At 33.0% G+C, this 9,544-nt stretch overlaps 1 long non-coding RNA gene across 1 annotated transcript; it reads right to left on the bottom strand.

Annotated features, from left to right (window-relative positions):
- Positions 1 to 674: 674 nt before the first annotated feature.
- LOC143051129 (uncharacterized) lies at positions 675 to 4,648 on the bottom strand. Its single transcript, XR_012970610.1, has 3 exons — positions 4,619 to 4,648; positions 2,313 to 2,404; positions 675 to 746 (listed from the first exon to the last, which is right to left on the bottom strand). It is a non-coding gene; the product is annotated as an uncharacterized LOC143051129 (long non-coding RNA).
- Positions 4,649 to 9,544: the final 4,896 nt, after the last annotated feature.

The following is a 9,544-nucleotide window of genomic DNA, read 5'->3' as shown; positions in this document are numbered from 1 at the left end:
CACATACAAGTACCTCCATATGAAGCATGCTATATCACTCATATGATACGATTTCCTAAGACTGCTTTATATGGTTAATCAAGAGTTATCATTTGTCAAGTTGAAGTCACAATGTTTTTGTTGAATGTACATTTATAAACGAAAAAATTGTCGTTGCAAAAATCCAGTACTTTTGTCCTTAATTATGACATAAGGTACAAATGAGATCTGCCACCAAATATTTATTAACCATGATCACCGGCTGGCCATTAGGGGGTGTCAAACGTTGAGCAGCATATATTTACCTTAACGGTGTATCTGATTTTATAAAGAGTACCGTGTAAATAATACTTTTGTTTTCTGTGTTTTGTTTGAAAACGGCTATTTTATTTTTTCTGTCTCTTATTTGTTTTATCGTATATTCAACCGTTTTAATAATAATTAAATTTTCCAAAAATGAGATAATCTTATTTACTAAACACTTGTAAATTTGCCTTAATTTGTTTGTTAAATGTATCACTTATTGAAATGGTAGAACAGTTTTGCAATAAAGTGACTAAATTGTATACTTTCCCTTTTTGGTTACTAAAATTAATACAATATTTTACAGTTTCCGAGTCAAACAACTGGCTGTTATGATACCATGCATGACATTTGCAATTATGTCTTTTTCATATGGAAAGATACACATGTACCTGTTTAACACCACATCCAATCTTGTAGCTGTGACTGCTCCCATCGTACTGGTATTTCTCAAGAATACAGACCTGAAAGGTGTACTTGAAATTGATAAACTGTGGACGGCATGTATTCCATTCTTATTTGACGTTTAAAAGTGTTTTTTTTTTAAATTTGATTATGAAAGATATTCTATGGCAAAATGTGAGAAGATGTGACATGATAAGAATAACAAACAACTACATAACTAAAATGGGTTCTTACATATATGGAATACAAAATTACGGACACACACAAAAATAATAGAAAACATAGCTTAAAAATGAGAACGATCTGATCAATTCCCCACCAGACCATCATAAATTCTAAGTTTGAAATGAATGAGACATAGATAAACAATCTTAGAGTTTTTGGCGCCTTCCAAAATACGAGATTCTGTATGTGCGTGTCCAAAGTTGCATTTTCTTTTCTCATTCCGCTTGTTTGTTGCAATTAAAATTTACTATCCACATGTGCATATGTAATTAGTTCTGATCTGATGATGATCTTGCTTATATCAATTGATTATGTTCAAACTACACAGAGCTTTAATAATAATCGGCGTCCTTTCAATATATGACTCAGAATATTGAAGAAACAATTGTTTTTGAAGTCTACAAAAAAAGGCAATAAAAACTCATAAGTAGAAAATAAACTGACGATCCAATAACTTAAAGAAGAAAAGATAAACAATAGTACTCATACTACAACATAAAAATACTCAAACCTGAACAACACGAACCCCCAAAAAATCTTTGAGTGGTATCAGGTGCTTCGGAAGTTAAAGCGGATCTTGTTCCTCCTGTGGCATCCCTCGTGTTGCTTAAATTAGTACAGGCCATAGTGGATCATAGTGAAAGGTCTATTTCGGTAGGTCACATGCGTGGGGAAACGGGGACATGAATGTAAGTACGACAGAAAAGTCAAGTGTAAATTACTATAAAATTTGGAATGAAATGATTCTGTTAATAATGTTGACACGGTACAGTGTCAGAATATTCAAAGTAAAATTCCTTCGATCATTGATGATGCGTACAATTTCGATAAAGGCTAATTTTCTAATAGGTTATATAATTTAATATATTCATCTTTTTGGACAACGTCATAGTATTGCATTTTAACATCGAAAATATGGTATAATATTTGACAAATGCATTAATTCATCATATTAACAGGATTATTGTATTCGTGTTGCTGTTATACCCAAGAAAAACAGTAAGTCGCATAGATAGTGTATGAATCAACATTTAGTTTTTGTCCTTGTTCAGTCACGTAAATATTATTATTGTATAGCAATATAATATTTCCCACAGAAAGTAACCAAAAGTTAGCGTGCAATAAATTCTAATATTGCACTAGTACAATAAATCTTCAAAATTCATGACGTCATCAACGACAAAATCTTAGTTTACACCAATTTTTACTCTCAAATATTATATTGCTATACAATAAAAGGGTTATTGTATGAATATTGGGGAATATTGTCCCTCGTAGAACATATATTGCACTCGCAAGCTCGTGCAATATAAAGTTCTACTCGGGACAATATTTACCAATATTCATGCAATAACCCTAAATTATCGATTCAATAATACTCAGGGAGAATAAAAACAAACCTCATTTAATGCACAACGTTCAATAGTTTTGCAGTGACGTGGCTGGAAAACTTCATCACAGGATAGACATATTAGAGCGGATTTTGTTGAAACTGAAATAAGTATATACCTTATGTTAGGCATGGATTTCAGAATTTAAACAAGGAGCCTCGTTGGCCGAGTGGTATAAGTAGTTACTTATGTAATCACTAGCCAGTCAACACTGAGGCTGTTATAACAGGAGCAGTTTTATAGGACACTTTATACATCTAAGTCATTCAATAATGATGACAATCATTTTTAATCGTGACATAAAGCTCAGTGCAGAACAAAGGCTTCTTCGTGAGGGAAACTTACCTTTTAGGGAATGTCGGGAAGCTTTAAATCAGATGCAAAATGGCAAGTCTCCTGGATCTGATGGATTTGCAGTGGATTTTTTCATTTTTTTGGGAAAGATGTTGGTCCATTTGTCTTTAGATCTCTGCAATTTGGATACGAGTTGGGTAATTTTTCATATATTCGATACCATATATTATTACTTGTATTCCTAATTATAAGGAAGGGAAAGATAGGAGGTACATGGGTAACTGGCGACCGATCAGCTTTATAAACACAAAAAAGAAAATTGCATCTGCAGTTCTTCCTGGTAGAGATATAAAGGTACTGTTCGCCTTTATTAGTGGCACACAAAACATGCAAAAGGGCTTTATGAAAGGGAGATTTATAGGAGAGAACACTAGACTTCTATATGATTTAATGCACCTTGAAAAAAATATATATAGAAGGATCGTTATTACAAGTAGATTTTGAAGAAAAAAACATTATTTAAAGTAGGCTTTGATTAGTATTACTTTTGGTCATTCATTTTGTAAATGGTTTGATGTGCTTTATGCAGATGCGAAGAGCTGTGTTATTAATAATAGCAATGTGTCCCAATTCTTCAACCTTTGAACATGTTGAAAGAGGCTGCCGCCAGGGCATTATCTCCCTATTTGTTTTTTATTGGAGTGGAATGACTTGCCATACAGCTAAAAGGGAATCTAAAAATAAAAGGGGTGAATATAAATGGGAATCTGCCACTCATTAGTCAGTATGCGGATGATACGTTTCTTACACTGGATGGAAGTAAAGATTCATTAAAAGATACTCCTTCTTGTCTTGAAAATTTTCACAATGTTTAAGGATTAAAGATAAATACAACTAAAACAAAAGTTGTTTGGATTGGAAGTAAGAGATATTCTGACTTGGTTTTATGTCCTGAAACACATCTAAGTTGGTCCTGTTCAAACTTTAAGGTTTTAGGATTAAATTTTTCTTAAGGTCTAAAGAGTATGCCAAAATTTGTTTTTCAGAGCAAAAATCATTGATATTTCAAAATTGTTGAAAAGTTGGCACCATAGGAAGCTTACACCAATCGGCAAGGTTATTGTTTTTAAGACTCTTGCACTTCATAAATTGATTCATTTGCTTACATCTTTACCTAATATAATTCAATCCATGTTGAATGAAATCAACAGATTATTCTTTGATTTTGTATGGGATGGATAAACAGAAAAAATCAAACGTGATACACTAATTATATGCACTATTACAGTTTAATATCAAATATCCCTATAGAGTGTACTAGTATTAGGGAAAACACTGATACTGAGTAAGAAAATTTTACTCCACAGGATATTTTTTGGAGGAAAATTACTAGCAGTAAAAACATCAAATTCATATATAATAATCTTATTGTAAAATGTGCATATCCTCCAGTTGTAAAATCTTCAAAATGTGAGAATGAGCTGCATTCTAACATGAAAGACTGCAAGAAATACTTATATATACTTCAAAAAGGTTGTAGAGATAAATATTTGTATAATTTCCAATATAGGATTTTACATAGAACTATTCCTACAAATACATTTGTATATAAGATACAAAGTTATGTTCTTTTTGTAGATGTGAAGATGAAACTATTGGACATTTATTTTATGAATGTTAAGTTACATCACATTTTTTATATTTGTTTTGTGCTTGTCTGAAAAATTTCAGTCTATGTAATCATTGAATTGAACAAAAATGTGTAAAACTTGATAAAACAATAGTCTTTTGTGGTTATATATTTGAAACCCTGTACCACATTAGTCAGGTGGTGTAGTAAGGTTGATGTTTAATCCTGCCTATTGCAAAAATAAATAATAAAAAAAAAAAATGAAAAACAACACTGAGGTTGTAAGTTTGAACAACGTTCTTGCGGGTGCATTCGACTTCAACCTTAATTGACTAGGAGTGTGAATTTATTATACTGTTTGTTCAGAAGAACAAATAATAATCAAACTTACCAGCCAACCTCAAGAAGAGAAGATAATTTGAAAGTATGTGTCTGAAACAAATAGATAAATAAGGCTGTAACTTTTCTCGTCCGAAATATTTACATTGTCATCTCGGGGTCGTTTATAGCTGAATATGCGATATGGGCTTTGTTCATTGTTGAAGGTCGTAATGTTGCCTATAGTTGTTAATTTCTGTTTCAAGTGGTCTCTTTTTGGAGAGTTGTCTCATCGGCAATCATATCACGTCTTCTTTTTTTTTTTAATATATTTCATAAAGTAGAGTGACTAGCAATAACTATTACATTTTTTATGCCCTCACCAAATATACGGCTAATATACGGCTAATAAAAATAACATTCGAAAACTCAAAATCTCTACTATCTGGTTTACTAGTAATCGGTAGTTAAAAATAAATACGGTGCAATTTCCGCTTATTTAAAGATCAAAGGTCAAAATTACAAATGTAGATATACAATTTTGTCTTAAAATATTGTTTGAAACAAAGTTAAAATATTTATAAAAAAAATATTTCATCTATTGCCTGACGTATAAAGAATTTATGGAAGTAAGGATACTACAGATACAGTTAAGTCGGCTTCATATCTTGACTTACATCTAGAAATTGACAATGAGGGTCGGTTGAAGACTAAACTTTACGACAAAAGAGATAATTTCAGCTTTCCAATTGTGAACTTTCCATTTCTAAATAGCAACATTCCAGCAGCACCTGCATACAGGGTATATATCTCCCAATTGATACGATATTCCCGTGCTTGCATTTCCTATCATGATTTTCTTGATAGAGGGTTACTGCTCACAAGGAAGCCATTAAACCAAGAGTTCCAAATGGTGAAGTTGAAATCATCCCTTCGTAAATTTTACGGACGCCATCACCAGTTGGTTGACCGTTATGGAATAACCGTTTCACAAATGATATCGGATATGTTCATTACGTCGTTACTACAATCCCGTTCCCTTTCAAGAATGTGACCTACCGAATAAGATTATTTACCTGATTTGTAATCACATAAGCAACACGACGGGTGCCAGATGTGGAGCAGGATCTGCTAACCCTTCCGGAGCACCTGAGCTTTTGGTGGGGTTCGTGTTGTTTATTCTTTAGATTTCTATGTTGTGTCATGTGTACTATTGTTTTTCTGTTTGTCTTTTTCACTTTTAGCCATGGCGTTGTCAGTTTGGTATAGATTTATGAGTTTGACTGTCCCTTTGGTATCTTTCGTCCCTCTTCTAATATAGAAGCGGATATTCATATTTTGTGTGGTGAGAGAGTTTAAAAATTAATTATTTGAACTTAAACTTTTGGAAAAATGAAAAACAATCAGTTTGTTTTTGTTAGAAATTTATTTAGAATTTCACTTGGGTGAAGAATCACTAATCGAGTATTCGACTATTCGTTTCAGTAATAGCTTGACAAAAAAAACCGCTCTAACGGTGATTTATACAATAATACTTGTTTTATTATCCGATGGGTGTTTACAAGAAAATCAATTTAATTAAAAAGCTACAATGTTCCAACTGTCATCCGATTATTTTGATATTCAGAACTCGATTTATTACAGAGCGATATCACATAGGTACGACATTAAGCATTTAAGTTACCTTGATTATCCCTGCTTATTAATTGCTTTTTCTGCATAACATAAAATAATATAATCTAAAAAAAAACAATTATCTTCCCTTCCAAACCTACTTCTTTAAATCAAATGGATCGGTAATAATTATAGGCTTTAAATTTTGCTGTATAAATCAAGTGTTTATGTATTTCCATTATAAGTTTCAAATTTGGTAAATTCACATTTTGTGTATGAAATGTCAGGTTAATGACAGCTTTGTTAAACTACATATCCAATGAGTAAAATCAACTGTGCAATGAACGAAGAATCTCAATACTTACAAATTCATTAGGCTAATAGTGAGACGTCGATTAACGTTTTTTTGTTCTCCTTTCCCACTGCAAACTGATCTTATCTAGTACACGAAGACATAGTTGTCCCGCTAATGGACTTACATTAGAATTGAAATTATTTATAGATATCGGAATCTATAACATGTACAAGGAAGTCCCGTTTAGAACGGATAACATATAAGATTAAAGTTAAACCAATCCTATCAGTTCGAATGCTTTTAGGAAAGGCGTGTTATAGCTGGCGCATGTCATTAGAGCGAATTAATTTGAACACTTGATCATGTTTATGTTGTAAGGCATGAACCATTCATCTTGTGTTGGGGGGTTAAAGTTTGGGTTCATGGACTCCCTTTGTTTTTAAAATGTATCATGTCATTCGGTATTTTTGTTAATATCTATTTTTTCATTTATTTAAAACACACCATCGACTCTCCGTAAAATTTTATTATTTGATCAATTAAATACAATAACAAACAAATTTTTTCCTTCTAATCGTAATGCCGTATCGATAACACGTGGTGTCAACGTAGCAAACTGTTTTTTACACTTCTTTGAAATCATTTGAGAATATATCGATCTATTGAGGATTTCAGCCGTCGCAGTAAAAACAATATGTCCATAGCACACGGATGCCCCACTCGCACTATCATTTTCTATATTCAGTGGACTGTGAAATTGGGGTCATCATAAACTACCTGGACCAACAACTTCAATCTAAAACTCGAACTATATATATCATTTTTTTAATGTTCAGTGGACGTTGAAATTGTGTTAAAAAATCTATTTGACATTTTTAATTAGAAAGATCATATCAACGGGAAAATATGTACAAACTAAAATGAGCTTCAACTTCATCGAAAACTGTTTTGACCGAAATCATTAACCTGAAGCGAGACAGACCGACGAACCAACGGACGAACGGACGCATAGACAAGAAAACATAAATCTTTCGTAAAATGAACTTGAAATGTGAGACCAAAACCGGCCCTTATCGGACCTACTCCTTTACGAAAATTGTTTAAATTTGAATTTTCATGAAGAGTTTATGTTTTGATGAACTCGTACTGCTGATTTTTCTACAGTTTCTCCTTACTTTTGAATTATTTGGCCATAACAGAAGATATGGGTAACTTATCATTCAACATATTCAAGAGCAATTACTTCAATAAAAAATATATGTACAACTTTTTACTAGAGACTCCCAAGAGCCTGTGTCGCTCACCTGTATTTACTGATGCTGTGGAAATCATGTAAAATAAGGTTAAAATCATAATTAAAATTATAAGATATAATATCAGGCATAGATGACCTAAGCCGTATTTGGCACAACTTTTTGGAATTTTGGATCCTCAATGCTCTTCAACTTTGTACTTTATTTGGCCTTTTTAACTTTTTTGGATTCAAGCGTCACTGATGAGTCTTGTGTAGACGAAACGCGCGTCTGCCGTACTAAATGATAATCCTGGTACCTTTGATACCTATTTACAACACTGGGTCGATGCCACTGCTGGTGGACGTTTCGTCCCCGAGTGTATCACCAGCCCAGTAGTCAACACTTCTGTGTTGACATGCATATTAATAATGTGGTCATTTTCATAAATTTCCTGTTTACAAAACTTAGAATTTTTCGAAAAACTAAGGATTTTCTTATCCCAGACATAGATTACTCTAGCCGTATTTGGTTCAACTTTTTGGAATTTTTGATACTCAATGCTCTTCAACTTTGTACTTTATTTGGCCTTTTTAACTTTTTTGGAATTTAGCGTCACTGATGAGTCTTTTTTAGACTAAACGCGCGTCTGGCGTACTAAATTATAATCCTGGTAACTTTGATAACTATATAAGTTATTACAATGATATCTAAAATAATAACAAAAAACTGCAAACATTTCTGTAAAATTAATTACTCAGGGGCAGCAACCAAACAACGGGTTATTTGGAACGGATAGTTTGAAGACGGGGTCGTCAAACAAATAGTTTAGACTAAAAACAACAAAAAATCTGATTATGGTCAAGTATGGTAAAATTTGTCTCAATGGTTTCAGAGAAGAATATGTCTGTAAAAGATTACAAAAAGTTACGAAAATTGTTTAATTTGACTATAATATAAAAGGCAATTACTCACAAAGGAGTCGACTGACAATTTTGGTCATGAAACTTATTCGTAGATCATACTTTGCTGAACATTATTGCTGTTTACATTTTAACTCTATCTATAATAATATTCAAGATAATAACCAAAAACTGCAAATTTCCTTAAAATTACCAATTCAGTGGCAGCAACCCAACAACGGGTTGTAAGATTTTTCTGAAAATTTCGGGGCAGGTAGATCTTGGCCTGATTATCAGTTTCACTTGATGTCAGGTTAACTCTAAATACTTTGGTTTTAGAGATATCAGCGAAAATCTGCATGTTACCCCTATGTTCTTTTTTTAGCCATGGCAACCATCTTGGTTGGTTAGCGGGGTCATCGGACACATTTTAAAACTGATGATTATGACTAAATTTGGTTAAATTTGGCCGTGGTTTTAGAGAAGATTTTTATCAATGTTAGCGACGACGGAAGTTGACGACGACAAAGGACGGACGTCGGCCGCCAAGCGATGTGAAAAGCCCACTTGAGCTAAAAAGGAGAAGAGACATACCAAAGGGACAGGACATTCAAACTCACAATTCCAAATTGGACAGACAGCTCCATGATAAAAATAAACAAGAGACCAAAAAACAAACTAAAGGACACAAATCAGAACATAGAAACCCAACGACGGTGCAACAAAGCCCTACCGACAACTTGGGGTGATCACAGGTACTTTGAAAGCTAAGGCAGATCCTGCTTCTAATGTGACAAATCGTGAAGATTATAACAGAGCAAACCCAGTGATAAGTCTTATTAGGTGTGTCACATTCGTAGAAAAAAGGGCGGGATTATGGTGAGGACAATTGGAAACTTTCCATCGTCATCTGCAAAACAGATATTTTATAACGATCATCCATGTACTAGTATCAA

Source organism: Mytilus galloprovincialis, chromosome 11 (genome assembly GCF_965363235.1).
Source record: "Mytilus galloprovincialis chromosome 11, xbMytGall1.hap1.1, whole genome shotgun sequence".
NCBI lineage: Eukaryota > Metazoa > Mollusca > Bivalvia > Mytilida > Mytilidae > Mytilus > Mytilus galloprovincialis.
Note: the sequence above shows the minus strand (reverse complement) of the source record. Positions and strands in the feature narration are given on the sequence as shown.